This window comes from Leptodactylus fuscus, chromosome 1 (assembly GCF_031893055.1).
Source record: "Leptodactylus fuscus isolate aLepFus1 chromosome 1, aLepFus1.hap2, whole genome shotgun sequence".
Classification (NCBI taxonomy): domain Eukaryota; kingdom Metazoa; phylum Chordata; class Amphibia; order Anura; family Leptodactylidae; genus Leptodactylus; species Leptodactylus fuscus.
The window spans coordinates 267,746,455-267,761,655 of record NC_134265.1 but is presented as its reverse complement, the minus strand read 5'-3'; positions in this window follow the sequence as shown (position 1 = coordinate 267,761,655).

Here is a 15,201-nt window from a genome sequence, read left to right as displayed (position 1 = left end):
AGGGGGTTAATTAAGGGGGTTTCCTTTATGGATATTGAGGATCTATCTTTTGGATAGATCATCAATATAAGATCAATGTAGCTGGGAGCACAACTTGGTTCTCTGTGCAGTGGTTACTGCAGTTCACTTCACGTTTATCAATATCTATAGCCCAAAAAAGCCCATTAATACCAAGTCCGTGTATGTGATAAGTGTTGGATCTGGGTTGTCCTCTTTAAAAGAACCATGACAAGTATGAGAAGTCTGCCTATGAAGTCTCTGAGGTTCTTGACTGCAGGAAAAGCACTGTAGGATACACAGACCTAGTGTAAACAACGCCTAATAATTATATATTCTCCAGAATGATTGCATATTATTAATTATTATAATATTCTCGATGGGCCATTGACTGTAGATGTAAGTGTTGCAATGCTTAACACATTCAAACAGGTGCTGTTGTTTCAATACATTTTGAATGCTACATGCAATTATAAGAAACTTGTAATATATCTTATCAGAGAGAAAAACTTCTTTCTGCTCTTGTCAAGCTGTTTCCCTGCTCCACCTCCATGTGTTAAAATGACTTACACTCTGAAAATCTCTGCTTTATCCATCTGAGAAGGACTGCAGGTCATGTGACTCATATTTATGCTAGTCTATGGAGAGGGGAAGGGGAAGAATAAGCAGAAAGAGAGAGAGATAACAGGGTAAAACACAGCCTTGGGCTGCTTCTGGAACTGAATAGAAATGTTTTATTACAACCAAACCACTTTGGTCAGTACAAGTCTATACTTCTATATATATGTCCTGCATGGCCCTGGGGCTGTTTCTGAGTGAGAGAATGACAATTATATTGCAGATTCGTCTTCTACTCACCATGTACAGTGTATGGCAGCAGTCTCCACTCACCAGCTCAGACACGAGTTTAACTAGAGATACAGCATACAGAGGAGGAACCAAGACCAACAAAATGTCCTCTTTTGATGTGTTTCTGGTTATTACATAGGTAACCCAAGGCGGAGCTGCTAATATATACTAATACTGAGGCAGGCCCATCCCACTCAAAATATTAACACAGTGTTCCGGATGCTTGCATTTCCTATTCTTAACATGGGAATATCCCTTTAAATTGTTAATACTTTTATGAGCTAGCAGGCCTGCCTCAATTTCAGTTTTACCCTGGATTCACTTCTCTATGACTAAGGGTCTGTAATGACCAGAAACGCATCGGAATTGGACATGAGTCTCGTTTTTCAAGTGTTCTATTTTTAATGTTGATTTGAATAATTATAATAATAATTATTATTTTTCACATCCATTTCCTAAAGAGTTGGTCTGTTTCTTTTTGCCATTCTGATATTTCCTCTTTGTATATACAGATATATCTCTGAGGCATGGTTCACATCTGCGTTTGGTAATCTGTTTGGGGAGTCTGCATGGGGACCCCCCGAACGGACTACCGAATGCATTGACAAGCGGTGAGCAGTGAAAGCACATGGATCCCATAGGCTATAATGGGGTCCATGTGCTTTCTGCACGGTCTCTGCATGACTCATGTGGACAGGAAAGCAGATCATGAACTACTTTTCTGCCCGCATGTTCCATGCGGAAAGCACATGGAGCCCATTTTAGTCTATGGGGTCCATGTGCTTTCATAAGCTCACCGCTTGCCAATGCATTCGGTATTCCATTCGGGGGGTCCCCATGCGGACTCCCCGAACAGATTAACGAACGCAGATGGGAACCAGGCCTAACATAGAAGTACACCAATGGCATTTACATTTCATGTATCTGAGGGTATTCAGGGAAACCATGATTGTGGTTATTGTGAAAATACTGTAGCAAAGCTAATTTTACATTATTACAGAGAGCGGATTTGTTAAACATCAATGATACTGTTACAGTCATGAAACACAGGGGGAAAAAGTTAAGAGCAAAATTAGCTGTTTTTTCCTTAAACGTTCCAATGAAAGCAGTCCATGCACATAACGCTTTAGAAGCATAGTAGCTCCTTTCAGTGCCTCGAACTGAAAGGTTAAAAATGAATGAGTGACGGAAGTGAACCTGCAGTTTCCGTACACACACAAAAAGTAATGAGGCAGGTAGAAAGGAAGCGAGTGCTCGAGGTGTGCTTATAAACAGAAGGCAGCCTCTGTCTGGCCTTACTGAATACCGCACTGTGAGTTTAACTTTCCGTACATGAGGCTCGGGCAACCTGTACCTAAACAGCTGTTGAGGAACCACAATTCCCTTTGGGTTGGGAGCTGTAGACGAAACAAAAACGGGAAGGCCAGATTGCCTTGTTCTGGCCATCATACACAGTCACACATGAAAATCTCTGTCTCAAGCATACAACTGGGAAAAAAAAAGTTATTCTATCCCCTCTGATCTTTGGCAACCAAATATATTTATTATGGAGTACTGTGAATTATAATTCCGTCACAATTAATACCCAAAACTGGCAACACATTTATTAAGCCTGACAAAGATGTATGGCTAAGTGGGAAAGGGACATGACTAAGGAATTGCCAATGTGCAATAAAATGTTGGCGCCAAATTCCAGTACAAAGTAAACCAACTAATAGGTGATATAAACAGGATAGTAATTATAGTAAAGATGCACAAAATCTAGAATTCAGCATCCGCTACTGTGATACATTTTGAGCATTTTTAGACCGTCTAGTCTAAGTTTACATGGTCAAATATATTATACAGAATTAGTAAATCTGTTCCAGTGTCTTGACTATTAAGTTTTTTTTTTCAGTTTATGTAAATAAAGCTTTTTCAGTATACTACAAAAAGTTCTGCAAAGTTTTATATCTATCACCTTTGTCAGGGTCTTTATTTGCTGTCAGTGAATGGAAGTATTCGTTATTTACATCAAGATGCATCAAATCTCTGGGGGAAGGAGGTAAAATATAAAACAGAAAATATATCTTAGTTTTTTGGAATTTGATTTTTATGGACCCAACATGCAGTGTTAGGCCTTGGTATTGCACCTTTGGTCAGTGTGTTGCTTACTGACATGTGAATAAGATCTAAGTGACATATTAACTTCCTTCTTGGTCATCACAGCAATATCAAATTAAGGGTGCATTCAGACTACGTAACGCCGGGCGTGTATGAGAGCCGTACACGCCGGCATTACGGCAGACTGCCGAACACTTCCCATTCACTTCAATGGGAGCGCTCGTAACAGCGGCGTTTACGAGCGCTCCCATTGAAGTGAATGGGAAGTGTTCGGCAGTCTGCCGTAATGCCGGCGTGTACGGCTCTCATACACGCCCGGCGTTACGTAGTCTGAATGCACCCTTAGGGTAAGTTCACATGACTGATATTACATGGGGACTTCAATTCATATTCATGCCAAAATTTGAGCAACAAATGTGTATATTTTGCCTCCAACTGTTTTCCATGGCCACTCTTACTGTAGTTCTGATATTTGACGAGACCATGAAGAGTCTGCAGTGGCAAGCGACACATGGACTAATAAGTGTTCAGATCCACAGCAGTTATAGCAAACCACGACTCCAGTCCACAAATCTAAAGGTCATTGTCAGATTTCAAGCTATAAATTGCCTTCATTTTCTGTTTAAAACATTGAAAAACATTTTCCTGTTGGATATTTATCTGCCTTATTGAACTTCATCGTCTTTATTTTTAGTTTTAGCAGAGGACATAAGGATGTGACTCGTTGATAACTTACATAATACATTGCAATACTCCTGTATTAGATATTACTGAATGCAACGTGTTTTTAGATATATCTGAAGAAGAAGCTCAGAGGAAGCTTCGAAACGTCATATTCTGTCATCATTATGAGTTAGCCATTAAAAAAGGTATCACCTACTGAAGACTTGCAAAGTTTTTTTGTTTTTTTATATTTCATAACCACTGGCTAACACGGTACCAAAACAAACATTTTCCTTTTACTGAATGCAACCCATTAACCCTTACTATTTAAATATTTCTTCTAAAAATGTACATAATTTACAATAACTAATAAGAAGAATAAAGCATATTTCTAAGCTCTCTAAGATTTTGTCTATCTTGTATCGTTTGCCTGCATTTTCTGGACTAGCACATTAGGTCATATCCCAAACACAATTTTTGTATCTGATCCTGCTTTTTTTTCCCTACTACTTTACTTGTATATGTGGTTTGTATTATTGTGCTTAATCTAACATTGCGTGTGCTGTATCTTGCTGAATCTGTAACAGGTTTGTATTTGAGGAATGTAGCGTTTTCTTCCTCCACAATCACATAACTATTACCTTATGTAATACAAATGCCATATTAATGCAGTAATGCAGAGTAATCCCTATATGTTATGTTACTGGTCTCACTGTCTGTACACCCATTAAATTGCCAATAAGACAATTCACTTTCCTAAATTTCTTCATAGTCACTGATAGTGGAAAGACCCATATCACTAGCAAACTATGGTCATGTCACATTAAAACATGCTGAAGTCTGAAGGAGGAGGACGTGCCGCGGCTTTTCATGGGTAAGTGTAAGTAAGTGAGTGTATGTGTTTGTGTATAGGTGTGTACTGAAGAGCATATAATACTGTGTGTGTGTGTGAGGGGGGCATATAATACTGTGTGTGGGGGGAGGGCATAGTGAGGAGCGTATAATACTGTGGGGAGGTGTATTGAGGAGTAGATAATACTGTGGGGGGGCATACTGAGGAGCATATAATACAGTGTGTGGAGGGGGGCATACTGAGGAGAATATAATACAGTGTGGGTGGGTGTACTGAGGAGCAGATAATACTGTGTGGGAGGGAGAGTACTGTGGAGCATATAATACTGTGGGGGGCCTGCTGTGGAGCGTATAATACTGTAGGGGTGCTACTTAGGAGCATATAATCTTACATTTTTTAAAAAACTATATTTCGGCCCTCCAATGGTTTGAGAGACAGTGAATTGACCCCCTGTTTGAAAAGTTTGAGGACCCCTGGCAGTGGGAGGTCGAATGTGCCCGGGATAGACCACCTGCTTTGCAGCAGCCTACCTGCCTGGAATGCAGTGGTGCAGGGGCTCACGGAGGCAGTCAGTTTGTGCGGAGTGTTGGGGGTAAAATCACCTACTCGGTGATGTGGCAGTTTTTTGTTAAGCCGCTGGGGGAGGTGAACATGGCCATATGTCGCATCTGTGAGCAGAAGGTGAAGCGTGACCAGGGTGCCAATGTTGGCACCACAGCCCTGCATCAACATATGCAGTGTCACCATAAAGTAGCTTGGGAGAACTGTGGGCAGCAACCGCTGATTCACCCAGTGGCACACACCCCATTTCAGGCAGTCAAAACTCCACCAGCAGCGCCGACTTGTAACTACGACCAAGGACAATATATGTCCTTTACGGCCCACTTGGTTAATGTGGTTCCTTCCCAGACACACCAACAATTTGGACAGGTGATGCAGCTTCCACCTCCACGTTTTTACGCCGTTGGTCCTGCAACAATGTCCGCCTCATCCTCCACTGTGTGCCACACATCTTATGCCAAGTGCTCCTTCTTACAGCCACCACAGTCAGCGGGTACTGTTTGTGCCACCCAGCTCCCCACTCTGTCACAAGGTTCACTCTATGGCCTTCTCATGCTGCTGCCAACTTCATTCCTTCATGGGGACTCTACTTGTATAAGCGTTTACTAGCACAGGTTCTGTAGACATCTGTGTGGAATCAGCAGACGAGGGTGTCAAAGGAGTACACTCTTTCATGCTACAGTAGGATCTTGGGCCTCTGCATGGTTCTTTATACCTAGCACTAACATCAATGTGTAAGGCTGAGTTCACACTTGAGTTAGTTGGATAGTGTTGGCTCCATAACTGGCCAAATAAGTGCCAGTGGTTCTAAGAGCGAAGCCTGTGATGTGCGTGTCATACTGTCTCACTGCATTTTTTTGCCGTGGCGTTTGTGCCATTTGGGGCCCCAGTCTTACTCTCTACATCCTTGAATAGGTACCACTCCACTGATTCTATCACTGTTAGAATACTTTTCTTTTGCCCCCACCATTCCTGAGCAACCAATGCTATTAGTTTCAGCACACAATATGCTGTACTGCACCCTCCATCCCTGATACTATAGGTAGCTAGGCACAGCTAATCGGAAGACTATAAAGATTAGAGATGAGCGAACAGTGTTCTATCGAACACATGTTCGATCGGATATCAGGGTGTTCGCCATGTTCGAATCGAATCGAACACCACGTGGTAAAGTGCGCCAAAATTCGATTCCCCTCCCACCTTCCCTGGCGCCTTTTTTGCACCAATAACAGCGCAGGGGAGGTGGGACAGGAACTACGACACCGGGGGCATTGAAAAAAATTGGAAAAAGTCATTGGCTGCCGAAATCAGGTGACCTCCATTTTAGACGAATAGTGGATTTCAAATCCGGGTCATATGAGAATGTGAACTTTGTGACTATGAGACAGGGATAGCTGTACAGGCAGGGATAGCTAGGGATAACCTTTATTTAGGGGGGAATGTTATTAAAAATAACTTTTTGGGGCTCTATCGGGTGTGTAATTGTGATTTTTGTGAGATAAACTTTTTCCCATAGGGATGCATTGGCCAGCGCTGATTGGCCGAATTCCGTACTCTGGCCAATCAGTGCTGGCCAATGCATTCTATTAGCTTGATGAAGCAGAGTGTGCACAAGGGTTCAAGCGCACCCTCGGCTCTGATGTAGCAGAGCCAAGGCTGCACAAGGGTTCAAGCGCACCCTCGGCTCTGATGTAGGAGAGCCGAGGGTGCACTTGAACCCTTGTGCACCCTCAGCTCTGCTACATCAGAGCCGAGGGTGCGCTTGAACCCTTGTGCACACTCTGCTTCATCAAGCTAATAGAATGCATTGGCCAGCGCTGATTGGCCAATGTATTCTATTAGCCTGATAAAGTAGAGCTGAATGTGTGTGCTAAGCACACACATTCAGCTCTACTTCATCGGGCTAATAGAATGCATTGGCCAGCGCTGATTGGCCAGAGTACGGAACTCGACCAATCAGCGCTGGCTCTGCTGGAGGAGGCGGAGTCTAAGATCGCTCCACACCAGTCTCCATTCAGGTCCGACCTTAGACTCCGCCTCCTCCGGCAGAGCCAGCGCTGATTGGCCGAAGGCTGGCCAATGCATTCCTATGCGAATGCAGACTTAGCAGTGCTGAGTCAGTTTTGCTCAACTACACATCTGATGCACACTCGGCACTGCTACATCAGATGTAGCAATCTGATGTAGCAGAGCCGAGGGTGCACTAGAACCCCTGTGCAAACTCAGTTCACGCTAATAGAATGCATTGGCCAGCGCTGATTGGCCAATGCATTCTATTAGCCCGATGAAGTAGAGCTGAATGTGTGTGCTAAGCACACACATTCAGCACTGCTTCATCACGCCAATACAATGCATTAGCCAGTGCTGATTGGCCAGAGTACGGAATTCGGCCAATCAGCGCTGGCTCTGCTGGAGGAGGCGGAGTCTAAGATCGCTCCACACCAGTCTCCATTCAGGTCCGACCTTAGACTCCGCCTCCTCCGGCAGAGCCAGCGCTGATTGGCCGAAGGCTGGCCAATGCATTCCTATGCGAATGCAGACTTAGCAGTGCTGAGTCAGTTTTGCTCAACTACACATCTGATGCACACTCGGCACTGCTACATCAGATGTAGCAATCTGATGTAGCAGAGCCGAGGGTGCACTAGAACCCCTGTGCAAACTCAGTTCACGCTAATAGAATGCATTGGCCAGCGCTGATTGGCCAATGCATTCTATTAGCCCGATGAAGTAGAGCTGAATGTGTGTGCTAAGCACACTCATTCAGCACTGCTTCATCACGCCAATACAATGCATTAGCCAGTGCTGATTGGCCAGAGTACGGAATTCGGCCAATCAGCGCTGGCCAATGCATTCTATTAGCCCGATGAAGTAGAGCTGAATGTGTGTGCTAAGCACACTCATTCAGCACTGCTTCATCACGCCAATACAATGCATTAGCCAGTGCTGATTGGCCAGAGTACGGAATTCGGCCAATCAGCGCTGGCCAATGCATTCTATTAGCCCGATGAAGTAGAGCTGAATGTGTGTGCTAAGCACACACATTCAGCACTGCTTCATCACGCCAATACAATGCATTAGCCAGTGCTGATTGGCCAGAGTACGGAATTCGGCCAATCAGCGCTGGCTCTGCTGGAGGAGGCGGAGTCTAAGGTCGGACCTGAATGGAGACTGGTGTGGAGCGATCTTAGACTCCGCCTCCTCCAGCAGAGCCAGCGCTGATTGGCCGAATTCCGTACTCTGGCCAATCAGCACTGGCTAATGCATTGTATTGGCGTGATGAAGCAGTGCTGAATGTGTGTGCTTAGCACACACATTCAGCTCTACTTCATCGGGCTAATAGAATGCATTGGCCAGCGCTGATTGGCCGAATTCCGTACTCTGGCCAATCAGCACTGGCTAATGCATTGTATTGGCGTGATGAAGCAGTGCTGAATGTGTGTGCTTAGCACACACATTCAGCTCTACTTCATCGGGCTAATAGAATGCATTGGCCAGCGCTGATTGGCCAGAGTACGGAATTCGGCCAATCAGCGCTGGCTCTGCTGGAGGAGGCGGAGTCTAAGATCGCTCCACACCAGTCTCCATTCAGGTCCGACCTTAGACTCCGCCTCCTCCAGCAGAGCCAGCGCTGATTGGCCGAATTCCGTACTCTGGCCAATCAGCACTGGCTAATGCATTGTATTGGCGTGATGAAGCAGTGCTGAATGTGTGTGCTTAGCACACACATTCAGCTCTACTTCATCGGGCTAATAGAATGCATTGGCCAGCGCTGATTGGCCGAATTCCGTACTCTGGCCAATCAGCACTGGCTAATGCATTGTATTGGCGTGATGAAGCAGTGCTGAATGAGTTTGCTTAGCACACACATTCAGCTCTACTTCATCGGGCTAATAGAATGCATTGGCCAATCAGCGCTGGCCAATGCATTCTATTAGCGTGAACTGAGTTTGCACAGGGGTTCTAGTGCACCCTCGGCTCTGCTACATCAGATTGCTACATCTGATGTAGCAGTGCCGAGTGTGCATCAGATGTGTAGTTGAGCAAAACTGACTCAGCACTGCTAAGTCTGCATTCGCATAGGAATGCATTGGCCAGCCTTCGGCCAATCAGCGCTGGCTCTGCCGGAGGAGGCGGAGTCTAAGGTCGGACCTGAATGGAGACTGGTGTGGAGCTATCTTAGACTCCGCCTCCTCCAGCAGAGCCAGCGCTGATTGGTCGAGTTCCGTACTCTGGCCAATCAGCACTGGCCAATGCATTTCTATGGGGAAAAGTTAGCTTGCGAAAATCGCAAACTGACAGGGATTTCCATGAAATAAAGTGACTTTTATGCCCCCAGACATGCTTCCCCTGCTGTCCCAGTGTCATTCCAGGGTGTTGGTATCATTTCCTGGGGTGTCATAGTGGACTTGGTGACCCTCCAGACACGAATTTGGGTTTCCCCCTTAACGAGTTTATGTTCCCCATAGACTATAATGGGGTTCGAAACCCATTCGAACACTCGAACAGTGAGCGGCTGTTCGAATCGAATTTCGAACCTCGAACATTTTAGTGTTCGCTCATCTCTAATAAAGATGTAAAAGAAGATTCCTACAACTTTCCTTTAATTAAAGCTTTTAATGTAATAATAATTAGCATTATGTGGCTACAGCCCCAGGAACAGACTGAAATGCTGTGCAACGTTTGCCAGTAAAGACATCACCTGTGCTCTACTTCTGCTTCCTGTTTTACTGGCTGCTAATGTAGTAGCAGCCTCTATGTTATATGTGAATGCTGACAGATTTGTTATCCTCAAGAACATATTAGCTATTTATCTCCTTACATAATATGCCACCAGGATCATAACATTTTATGGGTATAGAAAGATGTATTACACAACTATTACAAAACATATTCATGAGTATACAATGGGACCAAAAAGTGGAAAAGCTTAGACCATGCAAATAAAAGGGTAATAACTGACATACTATGATAAATACATCATATTTCTATTCCTTACTAACTATATTATTATTAGAGACACTACAAGAAATACTACTAAAAATAGAAATATCATTTATTAAATATCAATATATAAAACACATATACATGACAAAGGGAAACAGAAAAAGACGGTTCACCACATAGTGGTAAACAAATACCAAAGTCCTCTCACAAATGAATGAGCAGAAAGAAAACCCCTCTGAGAATAATGCTACAAATGTATGATACAAAAAATGCAACATTTTCCACTAATATAATAATAGAAAATAGATCTTGATGAAGCCATCCAGGCGAATCGGGTATGTGTTATTGATCTATTTTCTATTATATTAGTGGAAAATGTTGCATTGTTTGTATACATAGATTTGTAGCATTACCCTCAGAGGGGTTTTCTTTCTGCTCATTCATTTGTGAGAGGACTTTGGTATTTGTTTACCACTGCGTGGTGAACCGTCTTTTTCTGTTTCCCTTTGTCATGTATATGTGTTTTATATATTGATATTTAATAAATGATATTTCTATTTTTAGTAGTATTTCTTGTAGTGTCTCTGTTTTTTGGTTTGGTGCTTATTTGTTTTTGGTTATATTATTATTAGAGGCAGAATACTTAGATTTTATTAACAAAGCTTCCCAAAGTTTATCTTCAGTCATTTTAATATTATATTGTAACCTGCAATGGCCACATTCATATGTTATGTGCTAAAGTGATAGAGATACATCAACGCCAATCAGACCCAAAGATTTCAGTGTGACCAGCCAGCCATTTATGTGATGGCCGACTAGCTCTGTTCTCACGGTGTATAAGCTGCTACCAAAAGTGTCTAGTAGTGGCTTAGTTCCCTTTCCCAATTCAGACCCATTAAATGGGTTGTCGGACCCACAAATGCATATTTCATACTGATAGGTATCCATAGTGTAGTTTATCAATATCTCATCTGTGGATGTCCAACACTTGAGCTCTGGCAGCAGGGAACTGAAATTAAGATTGTAATAACCATCCACTGCTGCTTCTTTTGGCAACTGTAGGTAGCTAGATCAATTAATTGTTATGGTTGTGACGTCTGCTGTTACCCCTTTAGATCTGTGGGTCCGCAGAGACAAATTCCCCTTTAAGAAACTGTTTTAATTTATGTTCCGGTCCATGTCTTTATAATCCCCTCCATTTCTTTTTTCCATGCCGGCTATTGTTTTCACCCTGATTTTGGCTGTATGTATTTTTCTGGCTCTGACCTTCTGATTGTGTACCTGGCCTTCTCTTTGGATTTCAACTCTACTGAACTTACTCTATCTGGCATTTTACTTCGGCTACGTACCTCAAACTCTCCCTCCCTCACTTGCTCCAGTATTTCACTACTCTCTCCACGGCTGACCTTGCTCTGTCTGGTGTGTTGCTTGCAATTCTGCTCTCTAGCTTCTGCTCGTGGTTAATCAATTTGTGGCCCACTCTGATCTGGGATTCTGCCAAGTCCATCTCCACCACTAGGAGCTCTGGTGAAAATGTATTTAGACTGGCTTTGGCTCATACTGGGTGTGTAGTAGTTTGGTTACAGCTTCTCGCTATAGGTTGTTAGGTTCAGTTCTGCTGCTTCTCTCTATTCTGACTACTCTGGACCTTGTACCTGCATCTAAGCACCTAACATTGATCTGCAAGGGAGCCCAGGTGTAGGATCTTGACAGATCACAAACTGATGACCTATCATGTGCATATGTCATAAGTATGAAACCTACATTTGGGACTGGACAACCCATTTAATGCTTGGGCAATTGTGCAAGTGTCTCAGAAAGATCAACTGGTAGCTAACCCTTAATATTTTCCTGATGCAATTGATCTCTAAAAGTTTGAGTTATATAATAATAAATGTACTTGGGTTGATGGGAATTTAGATTTGAGGTATTCAAAGACTCCTTCAGCCATCTTTTATGGTGGCCTGTAATATGGAAAAGTGAAGCAGACTGTTGTAAAACTTCCAGCATCTGGTGAAGTGCCGAAAAGGAGTTGTTCTATTGTTAAAATGGTCTTTCACAAAGTTTGGGAAGTTCCAAGAGTGTTTCTGTGTCCCTCTAGGGATGACACATGTGCTTGGTTTCTGCAACTAATGGCTTGAACCATGCAGCTTATTTAGAAAAACAGACATGATCTACATAGCAACCCACAGGATTGCTGCTATCCAAAGAAGCATTTTTTTTTTTTTCATTTGTCATTTTTAGAATCAGAGACACTTTTTCATGATCCTATGCTAGGAACACTGACACCTCGAAAATGTTTTATCCTTCTTCCCTCCACTTTTTATTTATTTATTCTTTTAATTTTCCTTGAGTATGTGGTCCCTACCTTCACACTTCCCCTATTAACAAATCTTCTCCAATACAGCTGGAATAAAGGCGGGTTCACACCTGCGCCCAGTCTCCGCTTTCGGGTTTTCGTCTTCTGCCGAGAGAAACTGGACAGGAGACGAAAACCGGCGGTCAGTTTTCAAACCCATTCACTCGAATGGGTTTGCAAAGTGACTGCCTGTGAGCGTCTTCTGCCTCTCCGCGGTAAAACCGTTTTTTTTAAAGTCCTTTGTGTCCGGTTAAAAAAAAAAAAATGGTTTTGCCGCAGAGAGGCACAAGACGCTCATGGGCAGTCACTTTGCAAACCCATTCAAGTGAATGGGTTTGAAAACTGACTGCCGGTTTCCGTCTTCTGTCCAGTTTCTCTCGGCAGAAGAGGGAAACCCAAAAGTGGAGACTGGGTGCAGGTGTGAACCCACCCTAAGTCTGCTCAGTATAACGCCACACAGTGCTCTGTACATCTGTATTAAAGCAAAATTCTTCCATAAGCGCAATGCTTTTTAGGATCAATGCACAAGAACATGTTCTTTATCAGTGTGCTAGCTGTGTTTTTTTAACGGCTATCACAATGATCCATTATTTTCTTATAACCTCATATAAATGTCCATAGTTTATCACAGATCCATGAGCCTGAGGGTAAAACTCGGGATATGTCCTATTCCTGTCCATTTTGCAACTAGTTCTCATTCATGAAATAACTGGATTTATGAAGGGCAAGAATGATATCTATGTGTCATTTTCTCATGGGCCTGTACATGCAAACATTCGTGTGCATGTAGTCTAAGGCTAAGTTCACACGGAGTTTTTTGGTCAGGGTTTTGGCAGAAATCCGCCTCCAAATCCTGAGCCAAAAAAAACGCCTCACCATTCAAAGTGTATAAAACGCTTCTGAGTCTTTTCCGCTAGTGTTTTTTTCCACTAGCGGCAAAAAAAAAAAAGCAAGATGTTCATTCTTTTTTGAAGCCTGAGCATTTTTTTCCGGCTCACGGCTTCAATGCAAGTCAATGTGAGCTGTTTTTGACTGCTAACATTTTTTGGTCAGAAACCTGAAGCGGAACCTAAAGCGTTTTTGGCAAAAACCTGATCAGGAAACGCCAGGCGGTTTATTAAAATTATTAAAATATAATTCATGACCTCATCCCAAGAGAAAACGGATCAGGAAACTCCTCGAAAAACGCCTCAAAAAATGATTCAGGAAACGCTTCAAATGGCAAAAAACGCCTCAGGAAACTCCTCACGCATTTTCCGGTCCGGTTTTGACAATGCCAAAACCCTGACCAAAAAATTTTGTGTGAACTTACCCTCAGAAGATATTTCCATCAGGAAATAACTGCCAAATCCCCAGGTGGCACCAACCGCACATCAGACTGTCCATTATAATGTTTTGAACCTGTTACAAAAAAGGAACTCTATCAGCTACTTTCTTCCTCTCGCTCTACAACTTGCAGCAGTGACCCCTTCCCCTCACACCCTTTCCAATCTCTGTCACCTGCTTTCACAACTTACCTTATTAAAACATTTAACCTCTCTCTCTTCTGGAATTTTAAACATCCTCCTTCAAGCATGCTGTCATAACCCCGCTATTGAAGTACTCCTCCCTTGACCCATCCTGTGCTGCTATCGAGCCGTCTCTAAACCCCCCCCCCTCCCCTTTATCTCCAAAATCTTGGAACGCCTGGTCCATTCTCGTTTAATCCGCTATCTCTCTGCTAACTCTCTTCTTGACCCCTTACAATCTGCTTTCCGCACTCTACTGAAACGACTCTCACAAACGTCTCCAATGATCTCCTAATGGCTAAATCCAATGGCGACTTCTCTCTTCTTAATCTTCTGTACCTCTCTGCAGAATTTGACACTGTTGACCATCAACAACTCCTCACTATGCTCCGCTCAGTCGGCCTCAAGAACACTGCGCTCTTCTGGTTCTCCTCGTATCTCTCAGACCACACTTTCAGTGAATCATTTGCGGGCTCTGTTTCTTCCCCTCTTCCCCTTGCTGTTGGGGTTCCTCAGGGCTCAGTGCTAGGTCCCCTGCTCTTCTCTCTCTACTCAGCACTAGAGATGAGCGAGTACTATTCGAAACGGCCGTTTCGAATAGCACGCACCCATAGGAATGAATGGAAGTGGCCGGCACGCCGACTTTGCCGGCGGCCAGCCGCTTACCCCCTGTATGCCGGCTGCGTCCATTCATTCCTATGGGTGTGTGCTATTCGAAACGGGAATTTTGAATAGTACTCGCTCATCTCTACTCAGCACCTATTGGATAAACCATCACTAGATTTGGCTTCCAGTACCATCTTTATGCTGCTGAAACTCAATTATACACATCTTCCCGGGACATCACCCCTGCATTCATACAGAACACCAGTGACTGTCTCTCTGCTGTCTCAAATATCATGTCTTTGCTCTATCTGCAACTGAATCTCTCAAAGACTGAACTACTGCTGTTTCAACCATCTAATAGATCGGTCCCTGATATATCCACTGCAGTCTCAGGCCTTACTATAACTCCTAGGCAGCATACCTGCTGCCTCGGGGTTGTGTTTGACTCAGAACTTTCCTTCACCCCCCATACTGAATCATTCACATGCTCATGTCACCTCCACCTCAAAAACATCTCCAGAATATGCCCTTTCCTTACCAGAGATACATTAAAGACACTTATTGTCCATCTGATTCATTCTCGCCTTGACTACTGTAACTCCTTACTAATCGGTCCTCCCCTTACTAAACTCTCCCCTCTACAATCTATTCTGAATGCAGTAGCCAGGCTCATCTGTCAGTCTAGACGTTACAGCGATGCCTCTGGTCTCTGTTGGTCACTAAATTGGCTGCCTATTCATTATAGAATAAAATATAAA